Source organism: Silene latifolia, chromosome Y (assembly GCF_048544455.1).
Source record: "Silene latifolia isolate original U9 population chromosome Y, ASM4854445v1, whole genome shotgun sequence".
In the NCBI taxonomy this organism is placed as follows: Eukaryota; Viridiplantae; Streptophyta; class Magnoliopsida; order Caryophyllales; family Caryophyllaceae; genus Silene; species Silene latifolia.
The window spans coordinates 125,895,620-125,914,795 of NC_133538.1; the positions used below are offsets into that span (position 1 = coordinate 125,895,620).

A 19,176-nucleotide genomic window follows, 5' to 3' on the forward strand; every position below is an offset into this window, starting at 1 on the left:
TTTAATTTCTTTAGTGGCTCCCGCGTGTTAATATTTAACTAATAGTAAAAAGTTTTTTTAATATCTCATAAATTTCCGCTTTAATTTATTAGTTATATTGTTCGCGTTATCGCGGGGTGTCACATACCCGCTTGTCTACTTGAAGTGGATAATTGGGCAATTTCATTGTCCAACATCTTATTATGTTCCATCAATTGAGTAATTAGAGCCTCCTACTTCTGTGAAGCCATCATTTGTTGTTGTAATAAGGCTTTAATTTTCAACATGTCGTTAGATGGGGCTTGTTGAGGAGGTTGCATCTGTTGTTGATATTGTTGATGCTGACTAGTGAACTGTTGACCACCTTGGTTTTGCCTTTGATAATTGCTTTCTGAGAAGTGAGATTTTGGGGAATCATATATGGAGAATCCCGTGGTTGTTGTGGTGCTGGGTAGGATTAAGGACATTCTGGCTTCGGTAAGAGAAATTTGGATGTTCCCAAGTCTTTTCATTATAAAAGTTAGAGTATGGTGTACCTTGCTTAAAAGACTGAAAAGCATGGACCTATTCTATCATACACATACATTTAGCTGCACTGTGCCCTGCAATACCACATCGTTCACAAGGTGTGTTCTGTTGGACCATGGGATGAACCATCTGATGATTTCCCAAAGATTGGGATGTCTTCAATTCGACAATTTGAGTAGTCAATGCCTCTAACTGAGCTGCAACGGCCCCTTCAACTACCCCCTCTTATAATACCTCTGGAGTTACCATACTCAGCAGTGTGAGTAGCTATCTCATCAATCAATTTTTAACCATTGGCATCTGTGGTGTAGTTTTGAAACCTCCCATTTGCAGAAGAATCAAGCAAGGCTCTATGATCGTCGTACAGCCCATTATAAAACTGATTGCATAAAAACCAGACCTAGAAACCATGATGAGGAACGGAGCGGACTAGTCTCTTGAAACGAATCCATGCCTCATTAAGGTCTTCAGTGGCACCTTTTTTGAAACTTGTAATTTGTCTTCTAAGAGCATTTGTCTTATGCGGTGGAAAAAACCTCTTGTAGAATGCAAGAGCTAGTATATTCCAGTCAGTAATAGCATTAGCATCGATTTCCAAATCACGCAACCATTCCGCAGCACCATATCGCAGAGAAAAAGGGAATATAAGTTGTTTTACTTGGCTTGAGTTACCCCGGCAGTCAAAGGGATAGAACAACAGTATGTAACGAACTTCTTCATATGTTTAGCAGGATCTTCACTAGCTCCACCTCCAAACATGTTTCGCTCTACCAGATTAATATAGGACGGACGGATCTCGAAGGTGCCATTATCGGTGGTAGGTAGCTTGAATCCCTTAGGAATGGATGCAAGGGTGGGCTCTGAATGGCTTGCTAATGTGGCAATGATCGTAGTAGGGGCAGAAGTAGGTGTGTCTTCTTCTAAAGACTGATTTTCTGCAAGGAAAGCGGCGTAGACAGAGTCAAGAGTACTCAAGTCTTCTTCTTGACGGATTTCCTTCCAAAAATTTTGTCTAACGCGGAATGTCTTTTCTGGTCCAGAGTCGAATGGTATGAGCTCGGACCTATGATTCCTAGGCATAAACAAAACACTAAAGAAAGGAATGAGAAGGGTCTCCATGAACTAAAGTTCCCTGAGACAAGACAAACTAAAATAATCAAATAGAAAATAGTTGCCTCCCCGGCAACGGCGCCAAAATTTAACAGGCTAAATCGCACACCTATCAAAGATAAACCAACTGGCCTAAACTAGTATAGTAAAGGAAGTCGGGATCTTATCCACAGGGAGACAAAAGTGGTCTAATTGCGGTTCTTAGTTCATCTGAGTCACAAATTTCGGGGGTCGATTGGTTTTGTCTATTAACTAAAAAAGCAAGCAAGAGAAATTAAATTAAGGAAAAGGATTTCAAATAAGAGAAAAGGCTAGAATATCGGGTCACCACGGTCAACAACAATCTAGTTAAGGTCAACGGTTAGCAAAAATACGGTCTGAGTGGTAATGAAAAGGTCCTTCCGCTCCAATATTCGCCCTAGAGTACTAATTTAGCTTTTGCTCAAATTAGAATGGTGTATTGTTTGTAGTAGGTCTAATTTCTTCCAATCTCTCGATCTAGGTCGAAGTTTCCCGGCTCAAATAATCAATTACGTCGACTTAACCAATTAAATGCTATTAGATGTTACAATTAAAAACAAAGACTTATAGAGATGCCAAACCTAATAATCTAATTATGATCGTCTTAAAACCATGGCTCCTCTAAATCCTAGCATAGGAAAATTAGATACGCATGTTAAAACCAACGATGACAATAACGATTATATCAATAACTAGATTAGACATGATGTAAATATGGGAATAGCAATTAAACATAAAATAAAAGAATAACAAGGAAGAGTAAAAGAAATAAGAGAAAGTAATAATTTAAAAACGAAGGTTAATTAAATTAACGAATGAAAAGGTAAGGATTACAAGTTTCCGATCTGAAAATTCCAAAGTAAAGAAACGTGTATATGAGAGTTTTAGAAATATAAAAAGATGACCTAATAAAGTTATGAGTTCCCCTTAAATAGAAATAAGGGAAAAATTTTTAAACAAGTAACTAATGGGTCGAAAGAAAACTAAACACATCTTGCAAAATTCACGAGATTGTCGATCGACCAAGATATTAGTCGATCGACAGATTCCAGACTCGGCAATAGTTGATTGACTAAACAGGGTGGTCGATCTTATTTTCTTCATAGTATAGCTTTCTTTGACGTACTTTCTTGCGTACTGACGCACCTCGAGGCGGTAGCTTTCGAGCTTCAATTCTTCCAACATTCAAAATCAATTATCGGGGACAGGTTTTGGCTTGTTTACACTCGTCTGGGTCCAAACCTGCATAGAATGCAAAGTAACCCAAAGTAAAAAATTCTTGGGATGATAGTAGCTATTTACTACGTAATAAGCATAGAAATGCATGCTAAATGGCAAAGAAAAGTGCTTAAATAAAGCACGCATCAAAGACTGTCTCATTAATTTAATCAATTGGTTTCTACTCACCTTGACCGTGTAAATTGACCGCCATAAGACCACCTTAAGACCGTGACTTTGACCCTAGTATAGCCGTGAGCACCGTGACCTCGCCTGACCTTTTTGTGACTGACGACGATCAACCTAGCATGGTTATTCGGAGTGTTTATCGTGGTGGCTGTTGGATTGGGTCGTGTTATTAAACACGGGTTACAAACTCTCTTATGGACTCGTCTTGGCCTAGGTTTGGGTTGGTTGATCATAGGTGGTTGGGTCGACGTCAGAGGTGGTGCCAGGTGGTTAAAGGTGGGACCTTGGTGGTGGTGGTTGCCGAAAATTGCAAAAAGGAGGGTGTTTGTGAGGTTGTCTTTAAACCGTACAGGAGGAGGTTTGGTATGGATGTTCTGACCACGGTTGTTGCCTTGATGGAGAAGGGACATCACCACTGGAGACACCGTGAGTTAGAGGTGACGATGGTGATGGTTAGTAGAAGTGTGGGTAATTGTGGTGGTTGTGGTGCATGTTTCAAACCGTGACTTTGTGGGTGTGGTTGTTGTTGTGCGTGGTAAGGAGTAGAGGGCATGGTGTTTAGAGCGGTTGTTGGGACTCGACGGAGGGACTGGTGATAGGCAGGGCTCACCGTGGTGTTAGGTGGCTGACCACGGTGAGGTAGGGGTTGTAGGCCGTGTATAGGTGATATTTATGGCGGGTTTTTGGGGTGTACTTGAAGGGTGTTGTCGTGGGTTTTGGGTGTTGGTTCAAAGGGTGATTACACGGGTTGAAACCATGTAAATTGGAGGTTTTGGGTTAATTGTTTGAGACGGGTTTAATTCGATAAATTACACATGCTAATAATTAATAAATTATAATTAATTGATAATTGAATATGTGACGTAGTTTGTAATTATAATTGTTACTTATCTTAGGTGACGGGTTTGATGTGGAATACTTTTGATTATAGCTTGGAACTGCGATTCGGAAATATTAGCCGAAAAGGTAGGATATCTACTCAACTAGACCGTGTTAATGTGTTGCTTTTATGTTGTGAGTTTTATATGGCGGTTGAGAAATAATTTCGGTTTGGATTTGTGGTGTGGAATATATTCTATGTCCAATTATATTTAATTGTCAAGTGCTTGATGGTTTAATTATTATAAATGGGTTAGTATTGTTGGAAGTCCCCAGGCGTAGTCTTTGGTGGATAATATGATTATTGGAAGGCCCCAGGCTGTGAGTCTCTGGTGGATAATGTGATTATTGGAAGGCCCTAGGCTATGAGTCTCTGGTGGATAATGTGATTGAGCTCAGTGGTTGTATAATTTATATATTTGTTTATGTACATATGGTGGTTGTTTATTTCTACTGTTTAAATATGCTACTCAACCATTGGTTGACGTGTGTTTGTGTCTTGTCAAATAAAATTGATGCCTGGTTTTATTAATGGTGTCCTGTGGTAAACCATTTATTATTTACGGTTAATTGGGGAGCAGATTAAAAGAACAGGTACTTTAGATTAGCTGACTGGGAGTTGGGGACGTGAGGATGGATGACGGACCACTTAGTTGTCTAGCTCACTTAGACAGTTTATTCATATGATACACTTATTTAATTTCTGCTGCGAGATTGTTGTTGGAATATGTGTCCTCCGACAATAATGCGATCACGACTGTTGATCATGATGATCACATGTTTAAGTCTCATTAAAATGAATACAATTGGGAAGTAATATTGTTACTGTCAACTGGTCAAATATATCGGTAATGATTGGCTGACTAGAGTTTGACATTACTGTCGTGTGACGGTGGTGATCAGTTGACCCCCTAGGTCATACCTAAAGGGCAACACTCTTAATTGATTATTTAATTAATCGTATAACGTTGCGAGTTAATTAAATTACTTGAAAATTGACGGACGATTTTGGAAGTATAATTTACGTATCAAATTGAAATGTGATTAAATGAGATACGGTCTGAGTAATTGAATTGTATCATTACTCGGATGAAATAATTGTTTAATGTAACAATTAAATTGAATGAATTGTTATAAATACAATCAGTTGAAATTTATAAATGGTAAAATATTTTGGCACAAGTAATTATGAAATTACTAAGTCGATTATTGTATGTGACGTATTTTATTAATACGTTGATTTTTAATATGTTAAAAATACATAACAAATATATGTGACATGTGACATGTAACATATAGACAATTGACAAAAATAATATGGAATCCATATTATATTGTGGGCCGAAAATTAGAAGGATTTAAGCTAATTATATGTTGTTTATAATTAGTGGAAAACACAATGATTAAAAGCAAACCTAGCCATGCAAGCCTATTGTTCCTTGTGAAGAACAATTTCTCCATGCATTGGCTCTCCTAAAGCCCCTCCTCTTACACGGTTTTGAGAAGGCAAATTCTATCATTGTTTTTCAATAATTTTACCTAATAATATACTAAGTGTAGTGTATTGTTTTCATTCTAATTCATTCATCCAAAATTAGTATTCTAGAGAGATAAAAAGCTCTCTATTTCTCCCTCCATAAAACCGAAACATATAAGTGTTTTATAAAAGTTTTTGGTTCAATTTTCTACCTTGATTAATATTATACTAGTATTTGTAATATTAATCAAATTAAGAGAAGCCTTGGGTATAAAGCTTGGGGAGAGATCTTATACTTAGATCTTGTTCATCCATAAGGGAAAAGCTCAAGAACAAGAGAGAAAGGTGATCTCTCTTGTGCCCAATAAAACCGAAATCCACATTGTAAGGACATGATTTCTCCTCTATTATATTATTTGTTTGCATGCATAAAATCCGTTTTAATTTTATCACAAATTAATCTAGACATATATGAGTATGTTAACATGTATATGAATCTACATTTCCTTCAATCGGTATCAAGAGCCATGGTTGTTTGCATGCAAATTGGTTAAAAGTTTTTCCGAGTTATAAGAATAACAAATAAAACTTGTAAAATTTGTGTTATTATGATATATCACGAAATTATTACATGCATGTTAATATTTCTGGTCCTAAAATGTTTTAGGATATTTTGGTTATTTTTTCGGATTTTTATTGTTCATAATTTACAATAATGGCATTTAAATGTGATTTTATGAGTAAAAATGTCATTTTTGGTCTAAAATTAGCTATACTTCGAATTTTAACTTGGTTTTTGGATATGTTGTCACACATATTATTTTGAGATAACCTGCAAATTTTCATAATTTTTGGACTTGTTATGCTCGAAAAATGAATTTTTCATTATTAAATTCGGATTTAAGTGAAAAATAGGTTAATATGAGTTAAATTTCGAATCTGGTCATAGAAAATTAATATGTTGTCACATGCAAGTTTACAAGATGTGAGTAAAATAATTGGCTATAAAGAAGTCTTTTTGCATGATTTATGAATTTTTGAAGAAAAATAGCATAAATAGTGACATTATTAGTGGAAAATTAATAAAACATAATCTATGACTTAGGAAAAACGTCTAATGTTGCATCTTATCATATTTTTCAGATCTAAAATAGAAAAGTTAATGAAAATAATTTTTCCATGTTTTTATGATTATTTTATTAAAAATCGATAAACCGCAACATTGTTTTTCCGGAAAATTTTCGAAATTTTTTAACCTAAGATTTTGAACATTATGAGTGTCATGGAATTTTTCCAGAATGTTCATGAGTTTAAATTTCAAATTTTGAATTTATTTGAAATTTTGTGCTTTATTTGAAGTTTAATAGCTTATTTTTATAATTTTTGGTCCATTTATGAACAATTTTATAAAATATGGGTTAATTATGGTCAAATTATTAGTGAAGACTAAATTTTGAGTCCTAAGAGGTTAGGGTAATTAACTTATGCATAAATATGAATTTATGTATTTTTGTGATTATAAAATGTTGAAATCACGCAAATCCGTAAAAACCGAGTAATATACGATATTGGCTAATTAAAGGCGATTTAGCATAAAATTGAGCATGTTCATACATATTATAATGCTGCATTTTCTTTATGATTGTCATAATTTTAATTTATGTAATTTTTGAATTATGTAATTTTACTTAGTATGGCCTTAGATTTTAATTGGTATTTTCCGAAATGTATGGGAATATCGATTCGGTTGTAATTTTATTGTGATCTCGTATCACCGTTTTGTAATTTAATAGATTTATTTTATTTTAGTTACAAATGTATAATAGGAAATTATGTAATTTATTATGTAATTTTATTCATTCAGGAGTTCCAAAAGACGGATTTCTTCAAGAATGGTGATACATAAAGACGGTGTTACCTCGAGATGCGTGCCACAACCGAAGTTCAAGGGACCAATGGAGTTGGTTTCCGAATATGTAATAGTTAAATAGTTTTTCTTTTTTAGGAAAGGCCATACTAGGATTTATTTATCTTTATGCTTGCATTTTATTTTATGTCACATGCATTGCTAAATCGCCATAACTAAACATGCATTGTCTTTTATCGAGTTTATCGACCGTGTCAATTAGAATTATCGTAGTTCACCGCTTTAGTTCACTTAAAACGTGATAGATAATAAATTGACATGACCTCTCGCTAAAACTATCAATTGAGACATAGCCTTACCAAATAGTAGAAACCATGAAAACCTATTTCGTGAGGGAGTGCACTCGGCCACACCGGGGTACAAACCTTATTACGTAGGGGAAGTGGGGATGAATGTTAATCCACCGAATTCATGTTGATGAGGGATGTATCGGCCCCACCGTGCCCAAGTTAATGTGGGTTTGGATCATGGACACATTTATTCGAAATTTGGATTGAACTCAACAAAAGTATTTGATAAGGGATGTATCGGCCCCACCGTGCCCTTGTCGATGTGTTTTGGGCTATAGATAATTGTTAATGTAATATTATCGACCCAGAGTTCTAAAAGTAGAATCGATTAAACGTTAATCCACCGAGTTATATTGATAAAGGATGTATCGGCCCCACCGTGCCTAAGTCGACATGAATTTGGGTCTTGGAATCATTTATCTAGTTGGGTAGAGGTCACTAGAAAAATGCAAATAACTTGTTTAAATCATACATTTTTACGAGTATTATTAAAACGACAATTGTTTTACTCCTTATATTTTGTTTTGTAGACCACTTCTTTTTCATAACAAATGGCAACACCAACTCCTAATGCTACACCACTCGCTACTTCATCTTGGCTCCGATCTTTTATGGATCGATGTAAACTTGAAAAGAATGGGTCAAATTTCTCCGATTGGGATGCCCAACTCAAATTAGCCGCCGAAGGTGACGACAAGCTTCGTTACCTTATCGAGGCCTCTCCACCCGAACCCTCCACTAGGTCCACCGCGGCCACTAGGGAAGCCTATGAGGCTTACCAAAAGGAGTCCGCCGCAATGAAAAATGTCTTAATATTTGCGATGGAGGCGGACCTCCAAAGGAGAGCCTTCAAAATGGGCAATGCTAATGAGATTTACTCCAAACTTGTGACCATGTTTTCACAAACTCCGCGGATCGTCCAATATGAGGCGGCCGCGGCATTCTTTGATCTCGACTTCAAAGAGGGCCAAAAGGTTAGCCCTCATGTGCTCAAACTCATGGAGCTTGTCGAGACCTTGAAAATTCAAAAGGTTGAAATCCCCAAAGAACTCATCGTAGATAGGATTCTACACTCCTTGTCTAAAGTCAAGGCATATGTGCAATTCCGGGTGAATTTCAACATGCAAGACAAGGATGTGTCTCTTGAGGAGTTGCACAAGTTACTTGTGCAAGCCGAGAGGGACATGGGGTTAAATGTGAACCCTCCTAAGGATGTGCTTAACATAAGCACAAAGAGTAAGGGGAAGTTCAAGAAGAGTGGAAAGAAGGGTAAAAAGCAAGCTCCCACATTCACCAAAGCTAAGTCTTGTGAAGCTAGCACCTCCAAAGTCAAGAAGGGTCCTCTTGATAAGTGCCATTATTGTAATGGCATGGGACATTGGAAAAGAAATTGTTCCAAGTACCTTGGTGATATCAAAGCTGGAAAGATCACTCCAAAGAGGTAAATGACTAACCTTCTTTTATGTTTCTAAATTCAACTATGGTATTATGATGCAAAGTTGTGATAATGTATCTCCCTTTTTATTGTAAATAGGGCCTCCACCAAGCAAAGACAAGGGAAAAGAAAAACAAGCATGAGAAACCATGGAGAAGCTAAGAATAGCTTTTGTGGAGCTTTGTTTTTCATTGTCTTATTTTAAGTTATGTTTTGAATTTTTAGAACTTTAAGTTTCCGTGTTCGACATGGAAAGGTATTTTGGATAATGGTTTGTATTTTGGATGATGGTGACTTGGTTTGCAACCCAAGTCACCCGTTTTTATCATTTATCCTTTATGTTCTAAAATTTTCATCTTTGAATGCTTGCGTTTTGAAACATAAGATTATTCACTTAAAGGTGATCTAATAGACAATTATAATGACGGGTTTCATTATATGTCCACATGCTTAAGGCATGTGTATGATCATTTATAAAGTGATTTTGAGTCTATGAACTCTCTTAAAGGAAAGTCAATCACCAAGAACTCATATAAAATCTATAACTATTAGTCTATCTATGAGATAGTTCTCCTTATACTTCAACATCATTAATTTGTGTCTCATATGCTATCTTTGAATGTTTAGTGTATTTATTCTAAAGATAGAGTGGGAGAAAAATGAGGACACAACACACAAGGCAAGATAAAATTGTGTACTTGTGTAAATGAAGATCTATGCAAAAGAAAATGATTTGAATGAAGGTGTATCTATTTACATAGTATGCCAAATAGATGAGATCTATGGTCTCAAGTTAGTTCTATATGACTAAAGAGACCAAGTGTAGTAATCATAAGAGTATTTTCTCAAGATAACTACACGAGGAGACCAAAAGAAGTTTTGGAAGAAAATGACTAATGTAAAGTCTCAACAAGTTTTTGACTAAGTTTATGAAACATTTGACCAATAGTTTCAACCTTGAGATTTACTTAAGAGCCTAAATGAATCATAGTAACATACTAGTTATGATCGAGTTGCAAAATTGATATACCGATATCTTCAATGGCCAAAGTTTTTAACCACGCAAATGTCATTGTTTAACCTCTATGAAATGGTTAAACCTCCTTCCAAAAGGGTAATTGTGAAGGACGTATTCTAGATATTGTTTATATTTGAATAAAGACATTACTATACATCATTATGACATGAGTGTGTTGGGGATTTAAAATCCCTTTCCGTAAGGTTGAGATGAGACCACTTCAAAATAGGTATTTTGAAAGGATATGATGGGAACATATATGGTTTTATCCTAATAACTTGGCAATGCAATTTATTTTACAATTCTTGATAAATTTCGATTGAGAAGTCAATTTCGAAATGTGTAGAATTGAGTGGGAGTTAGGAAATTCTCATGTGAAGACATGGAATTTTGTGGGAGTTATCATCTTTTGAATTTTTACGACTCATCACTCATTAAAGAATGACGAGCTAATACCTTCTTTCATAAAGAAGCAATTGAGTTTTCAATTCTGGATGAAAATGGACAATGATGAATCCAACTACATCGAGGGATGTTGGATTAGTATTAAGAGATACACATCGTGTCAACATACACATAGGTTATTCATATGAATGAAAATGGGATTACCATTAGCAGTCATGGTAGATCATTGAACCTAAGAACAGTTGATCTCATGATTATCAATAACTAATGTTTCCGCCATTAGAATAATCATGTACATGTCCAATAATGAATCATATGCATAAGAGCATGATGAATGATTTGTGAGCCATAATAGAAACGTCATGAATTCTCGAGTAGAATCCGATGAGCGATTTCAGTGATTGACGGAATGTTATATTGTGTGTCAAGAGGTTGCACATATTGTAGAAAATCCGAGCACATATGAGGATTTATGAGAATCCCAAATCTTTCAAGCCTAGAAAGAGAAATGAGAAGTTTTGGAAAGATGCTTGGTTGAATAAGAGGTTATTCAAAACAATCTTTCCTAGTAAAGCTAGGACTTGTGAGAAGTGCTAAGCTAAATAATCTTGTCAATTGTTACAAGATTCTACAAAACATATACCTAGTGCATTGTGTGTGGATGGAATACTTGATCGGTACAAGTTGTATTATTCATCGCAAATTCGTTCGTTATGAGATGGTCGATAAGAAAGTTCTTTCAAGTTAAAGAACCGAAACCAAGGTTGGGAACCTTGATGTGTACTTGGTAAGATTCATGCTATGAGAAAGAACATGAATGTGAAGGAGATTGCAAGTTTAAGAAGTTTGAACGCGTGGACACATGGCATGTTAAACTTCTATTGCAATCAATAAGTGGTTACACTTATAATATACATCACAAGGTTGTAATATGATATTGACTACCCGAGTGTGATGTCGACATTTGTCGTTTGAGTTATTAATAACTCACCTTGTACATTGTTATATCCAAACGGGTTGTAGAGACAATTGAACCCCGTTAAAGTGAACATGGATTAACATTGTTTTTGCCCATAGTTACTTATATGAGGTGACGTCTCGAAGTGACTAGAGTGTGATGCGATTGATGGCAAGTTCAAGTGCCATAGAGTCATGTGAGATGACTAGTCGATCACATAGCAGATATTAGGAACATTTTGTCGGGCCTAATGACCGCTTATAGAGTTCGGCAAATTTATATAGCCTGGTCGTGGCGAGAGCTACTATAGTATTCGAATGAGTCGATTCTTTTGACTAAAGACTATTCTCCTAAGATGGCACAGTTTCAGATTAACTTTGATTTGTGTTACTACGACCTTCATAAATGGGGTCAAATGGGCATATTTTGGGTTATGATGGTTGTGGCTAGTCGAAGGGAATGAGTGCGATAGGAATTGTTCACCCCTAGTCAGGGTTATAACAATATCTCAGGGCCACTCGAGGAGTAATGAACTGGAAATGCGTGGCCACGCTCGGATGGCATCCAGAGTGGATAAATCCGGTCAATCGCTTATTCTCCGGATCGAGGAAACCACTCTCGATATGATCACTTGCAAGTACGACCTGAAAGACACCTTGCATTGAGTGGGAGATAGTAATAGGACAAGAGAATTGGTGACGCACACTTGTCGAGGACAAGTGGGAGATTGTTGGAATATGTGTCCTCCGACAATAATGCGATCACGACTGTTGATCATGATGATCACATGTTTAAGTCTCATTAAAATGAATACAATTGGGAAGTAATATTGTTACTGTCAACTGGTCAAATATATCGGTAATGATTGGCTGACTAGAGTTTGACATTACTGTCGTGTGACGGTGGTGATCAGTTGACCCCCTAGGTCATACCTAAAGGGCAACACTCTTAATTGATTATTTAATTAATCGTATAACGTTGCGAGTTAATTAAATTACTTGAAAATTGACGGACGATTTTGGAAGTATAATTTACGTATCAAATTGAAATGTGATTAAATGAGATACGGTCTGAGTAATTGAATTGTATCATTACTCGGATGAAATAATTGTTTAATGTAACAATTAAATTGAATGAATTGTTATAAATACAATCAGTTGAAATTTATAAATGGTAAAATATTTTGGCACAAGTAATTATGAAATTACTAAGTCGATTATTGTATGTGACGTATTTTATTAATACGTTGATTTTTAATATGTTAAAAATACATAACAAATATATGTGACATGTGACATGTAACATATAGACAATTGACAAAAATAATATGGAATCCATATTATATTGTGGGCCGAAAATTAGAAGGATTTAAGCTAATTATATGTTGTTTATAATTAGTGGAAAACACAATGATTAAAAGCAAACCTAGCCATGCAAGCCTATTGTTCCTTGTGAAGAACAATTTCTCCATGCATTGGCTCTCCTAAAGCCCCTCCTCTTACACGGTTTTGAGAAGGCAAATGCTATCATTGTTTTTCAATAATTTTACCTAATAATATACTAAGTGTAGTGTATTGTTTTCATTCTAATTCATTCATCCAAAATTAGTATTCTAGAGAGATAAAAAGCTCTCTATTTCTCCCTCCATAAAACCGAAACATATAAGTGTTTTATAAAAGTTTTTGGTTCAATTTTCTACCTTGATTAATATTATACTAGTATTTGTAATATTAATCAAATTAAGAGAAGCCTTGGGTATAAAGCTTGGGGAGAGATCTTATACTTAGATCTTGTTCATCCATAAGGGAAAAGCTCAAGAACAAGAGAGAAAGGTGATCTCTCTTGTGCCCAATAAAACCGAAATCCACATTGTAAGGACATGATTTCTCCTCTATTATATTATTTGTTTGCATGCATAAAATCCGTTTTAATTTTATGACAAATTAATCTAGACATATATGAGTATGTTAACATGTATATGAATCTACATTTCCTTCAATTGTATTTAATATTCTTATTCAGTTGTTTGGTTAGATAAATTGTAATAAGGCCATTAATCATTTATATTATTTAAAGTATTGTGGTTTGTTTTACTTTGTTATTCACTACCTCGGGCAATCCGAGATGGTAATAGCTTCTTTTATCTAGGAATGCCTACTTAATGCTCTTAGATAAATGGGAGTGCTACAAAGTGGTATCAGAGGAAACGTTCCTCAGGCCTAAACTAATGAACTCAATGAATAGAGAAGTGTCTAATAAAATGAACCCAGATAGAAGCTGTTAGGAGCCCCTAGGCTTGGGATGAGAAAATGGGTCCCCTCACACCAAACTTCTGGCTCTTTCCGTTTTGAACCGGTTACCTTGAGAGAAATATTGTAAAGTGGGGTAATTAAAATGAAGTTTATATTAATTCTTAAGGGTCAATTGTATGCCTTAGGATGAGAATTGGTAACTTTGTTGCAGGATGCGGAGTGAGGTAAGTATTGTGTGATGGTATGAATGGTCTAAGGTCGTGTGATAAAAGAGTTGTATTGGAAATTGTTTTGCAATTGGGTGATCTTATGAATTGTATGGTGAAGTGGATTATCAATTGGTTTATATACTTGAGAATGCAAATGCTAGTAATCTTAATTGAAAGTTCATATGCTTGGATTTTGGTGTGATATGTGTAGTAGAATTAACATGTCTAGTGATATGCGGATTTTGTGACCCCGAAACCATATTGAATAGAGATAATTGTCAATGTGTATAGTGTGAGTAAACGTGGCATAAGTGTGGACTCACGGTTTGCCATGAGATGGCTTAGGCCGTGGTGGTCAAGGGTGGAATTACCGTGGCTGGCTGGCTTCTAGCAACTCTAGTCAGCCACATGTTGTTTTGTTTGCAGGGATACCTATTTTAAACCTTATGCCATATTTCTTAAGCGAAAGCTTATGTGTTTTATAGAATCATGCCTCCAAAGAAATCTGTACCCACTGCCATGTTGCAGGAGGAGGTAGATCGTCTAATTGCTATAAATGAGGCCTTAACTACTGCACTAAAGGCGAAGGGGTCAGTTGTGGATCCATCAAAGATGAGTGCTACAGTTTCGAGGCATATGGGTTGGGCGAGCCATCTCTTTTGGGGGAATGGTGTCGAGAGTTTGATAATATCTTTGAGTTGCTGGGTTGTTCAGATGAGCTACAAGTAGACCAAGCTGCATTTTATTTGAGAGGGAAAGTTGGTTTGGGTGCACTCATCACAAAGAGGCTATAAAGGAAGCTGCTGCAAATAATTGGAGCGACTCTATGAAGTGGAAGGGTTTTAAGAAGATCTTAATAGCTACTTTTGTTCCTGAGCATATTAGGAGCAAGATGAGGGTAGTGTTTGACTCATTCATGACTACAGATGATATAACGGTGGAAACTTATTCCCACATGTTCATGGAATTAGCTGAATATATGGCTAATCTCAACATTACTCCAGAGATATTATCACTGAGATTTGAGAAAGATTTAACAACTAACATCAAGAAGAGGCTCGCATCTGGTGACTTATGAGTCATAATTATATACATATTTATATGCCGTTATTGCTAGAATGTCGATAATTCTGCCTTTTGGTATTTTTAATGCAAGATGGATGCATTTGCGGACAAGTGGATAATAACGAGCACCACGGAGTCGGGCAAGATAGAGCACTAAAATTATGGCACGGAATCCAAGAAGAATGGATACGAGAAAAGAGAAGAATACACAAAGAAACCATGCAGAAGAGTAGTGTACTCGATCGAGTCTAGCTAGGATTACTCGATCAAGTCTAGGAGTACTCAATCGAGTGATGGTGTACTCGATCGAGTGATGATGTACTCGATCGATTACTCAGCCCAATTCCATTTTTCGCGGAACTTTCCCAAGTCGGTTTAACTTGTTATATAAATACCAAAATCGATACCTATGATTAGGTTATGCTTGGTTATGCCACTTTTACATTAAAAACCCTTAGATTAGTTTAGCATATATTACCTTCTGATCTAAACTTTGTTCATCCTTAATTTACTACGGTATTCATTCAATTCTATTTTAATATTCATTAATCATCTCCCATGCTTTTAGTTATGTTTATTATTCATATTATTGTTGTTATTTCTTCTAGCATGCGTAGTTAATTTCTTTACCTAGGGTGAAAGGGGATCTAAGTTGTTAGAAATGGGTTAATTAATGAATTGATTGTTAGATTGCTCTTAATTGTTGTTCAATTGTAGTCTTACTTCTAATTGATTAATTACTGATCAGAATTAGTTAATTAATCTTGCAAACTAGGATTTTCACCGACCGTGCTAAGACTAGTATAGGCTGCGACAATTGAATAGACTGACTTAATGATATCGACTGCATGTTAAGTTTATATATAAAGGATATAATAGAATCGACCGATCTTATGGCCTTAAACAATCTAATTGCTCAATCAATGAATTAACTCTCACCCCTGGATGACTGACCTAGTGAACCCGAACCCTAGACTCTTTACAATTATTGAATTCACCGTTTTATCTACAGAGCAATTAGTCTTCGAAATTAACAAATAACTCTTCAAGCAGTCTTTTACCCCTAGACAATATTACATTAGCAAACAATTTACTACCACCTTCCTGTGGATTCGACTCTTTCTTTCCACTAGCTACTAGTTAGTTTAAGATAGGATTTATTTTTATATAGGTAACATGACTAAACCCTTATCAGTGAGCCAGGAAACATGGATGAGATCTATAAACGAGCTGGGCACGCTGAGAGGATTGCATATATGCTAAAAGAAGAGAAGAAGGAGAAAGGTGAGAAAAGAAAGACTGGGGCTAAAACTGAGAGTGCTGGGAGCAAGAAGCAAAAGGCAAATCAATTCCGTTCGTATTTCTTGAATTGCGCACCAAATGGAGGATCTGGCCGTGGAAGCTATGGCCAAACCTAACCAGTGGGGAATAGTGGAGTTAGTTGCTTCCGGTGCGGAAAGCTGGGTCATAAAAATATTGATTGCAGAGTTAATATAGGTGGCCAAGGAAGGAGATATACTAATGTGAACCAGAGTGGGGGATTTTGAACTACTATGCAGAGCTATGGGAATTATAATCAGAGGTCTTGAGGTGGAAGCTATTATAGGATCAACAACAACTATTCTAATCAGAACCGTTACAATAATAATCAAAGCACTGGAAGTGAAACTTTTCAGAAAATAATGAACGGAGGAGGGCAGCAGAATAGGTCAGCATCAGCTAGTCAGGGAAGAGCTAAGAGTGGTGGAAAGTTGTTTATGATGGGGAAGGAAGCAGCTGAGGATGATACGCACGTTGTCACGGGTACATTCCTTGTTAATTCTAAACCACCCTTTATATCGTTTGAATCGGGGGCAACCCATTCCTTTATATCAAGTGAAAATGCTAGAGCCTTAGAGTTAGACTTGTTTGATGTTGTTAAAGATGTTGTAACTATACCTTCGGGGGAGTCTATAACTTGTCATCGAGTCTATAAAGAAGTACCTATTAAGGTTGGGGAGGTTATTTTTCATTCTAACTCAATTGAGTTTCCCTTGGGAGGTTTTGAGATGATCTTAAGGATAGATTAGTTGGGAAAATAAAAAAGCCTTTATTGATAGTCACCAAAAGAAAGTCACCTTGAGGGGACCGAAGGGAGTAAGGGTGTCTTATAAGGGATTTGTTGTTAAGCCTAAAGTAAAACATATTTCTGCAACTACCTTAAAATCTTGTTTGAGGAAGGGAGGACAATTAATTTTGTGTCATGTGAGAGAGCTTCAGGAGGAGGTGCCTAGGGCGTGTGATATTGAGGTGGTGAAGGACTTTCAAGATGTGTTTCCGGATGATATTCCTGGGTTGCCACCTCAGAGGGACATATATTTTATGATTGAATTAAAACCTGGGACATGACCCATTTCTAAAGCACTTTACAGAATGCATGGGACCTAAGGAGTTGCAGGAGCTTAAGAAACAGCTGGAGGAACTATTAGATAAGGGCTACGTGAGGCTAAGTGTATCACCTTGGGGAGCATCTGTGTTATTTGTCAAGAAGAAGGATGGGAGTATGCGGTTGTGTATTGATTATAGGGAGCTGAACAATGTGACCATTAAGAATCGGTACCCTTTTCCTCGAATTGATAATTTGTTTGACCAGTTGAGTGGGGCTGCAATATTTTCTAAAATTGATTTGTCGGGATACCACCAGTTGAGAATTAAGAATGAAGATATTCCTAAGACTGCATCTAGGACTAGATACGGACACTATGAATTTGTTGTTATGCCATTTGGATTAATTAATGTACCAGCAGTGTAATACCCCTCATATTCTATGGTTATAGGACCCTTTGTGTGTGTCAAAAGAACAAGGTTGACTATGAAAGGTTAATAGGAAGCTTGCACAAATGTCTCAAATATGGAAATGTGATCACTTGTTTTAGGGGTATTTTTAAACGGGAATATCTAGAGTTGTACAGCTCCGATGAGGGTGATTTAAATTGCAGGTGAGAGCTTATTGTCTTAGCTTTCCAACGCATGGTTATAAACTTGATTTTGATAAGTAACGAATAAATGGCAGCTTTTTGAAAATCAGTGCGCAAAGCTGAACTCGCTGAGTAATGTTACGCGTTAATACTCTTTCCTAATTCCGCACTTTCCTTAAATATTCCAAATATTATATTATTATATCCTATCTCAATAATTATTATTATTATTATTATTATTATTATTATTATTATTATTATTATTATTATTATTATTATTATTATTATTATTATTATTATTATTATTATTATTATTATCTACTCCACCAACATTAGATATTTTATTCTTATTATATTATTATATCTTTCAATCTAGAAATTTCCGTTGTCACTATATATACCCTATTCACCCATCACAATTACAAATCAGAAAATAGAGAGAGAGAGAGGAGGGGGGGGGGGGAGAAGACTAGACAGATAAGGAGCCTTATTCATCTTTCACCTTGCCTTAAGATCTAAGAGAGAGAGAGAGAGAGAGAGAGGGGGGGGGAGGAGGAGACTAGACAGATAAAGGGCCATATTCATCTTTCACCTTGCCTTAAGATCTAAAGGTATGCTTTTCATAAAACCCTTTTATAATTAGACATTCAAGCTTTTAACACCGTACTGCTGACCACCCTTGACCCCGTTGTTGACCCACATTGACCGCCTTGACCGAGGGTTTGACCTTGGAGTTTGAGTGTGTTTTTGGGTGATTTTGGGGTAGATTCTTGTCTTAATCGTTATTGTATTGATAAATTAGTAATTGTATGCATATTATATGATGCTTCGGTGGAGAATTCGTTGAGGACCGCTTCTACTTGATCTTTACTTATTTTATTCGGAAAATTCACGTGGTACCCTCGAACTTTTCCATTTTGCACATGGTACCCAACTTTTTAAGTTTGTGTACATTATATCCTCCATGTTTGATTTTTATGCACAAAATACCCTTTTTGTCGCTATAAAAAAAACTCAATTGCGCATAAATCCTAAACCGGAATTCTGAATCGACCAATTTTTTTTCCTAAAATGATTATCTCGTCATAATCTACGATTTGTGGAAAAAAAAATTGTCGACTGACATTTTATAGGGTTTTTTTTTTAACGAAAATCTCAAATCAACCATATCTTCGATCTTAAATTTCCGAATGACCATTTTCATTTTATCAATCTATAGATCTCGAAGAGATAATCAATTTAAAAAAAAATTAGTCAAT

General features: G+C 36.0%; 1 non-coding gene across 1 annotated transcript; it reads left to right on the forward strand.

Annotated features, from left to right (window-relative positions):
• Window positions 1–911: 911 nt before the first annotated feature.
• LOC141636461 (small nucleolar RNA R71) lies at window positions 912–1,018 on the forward strand. Its single transcript, XR_012541069.1, has one exon. It is a non-coding gene; the product is annotated as a small nucleolar RNA R71 (small nucleolar RNA).
• The last annotated feature ends 18,158 nt before the right edge of the window (window positions 1,019–19,176 follow it).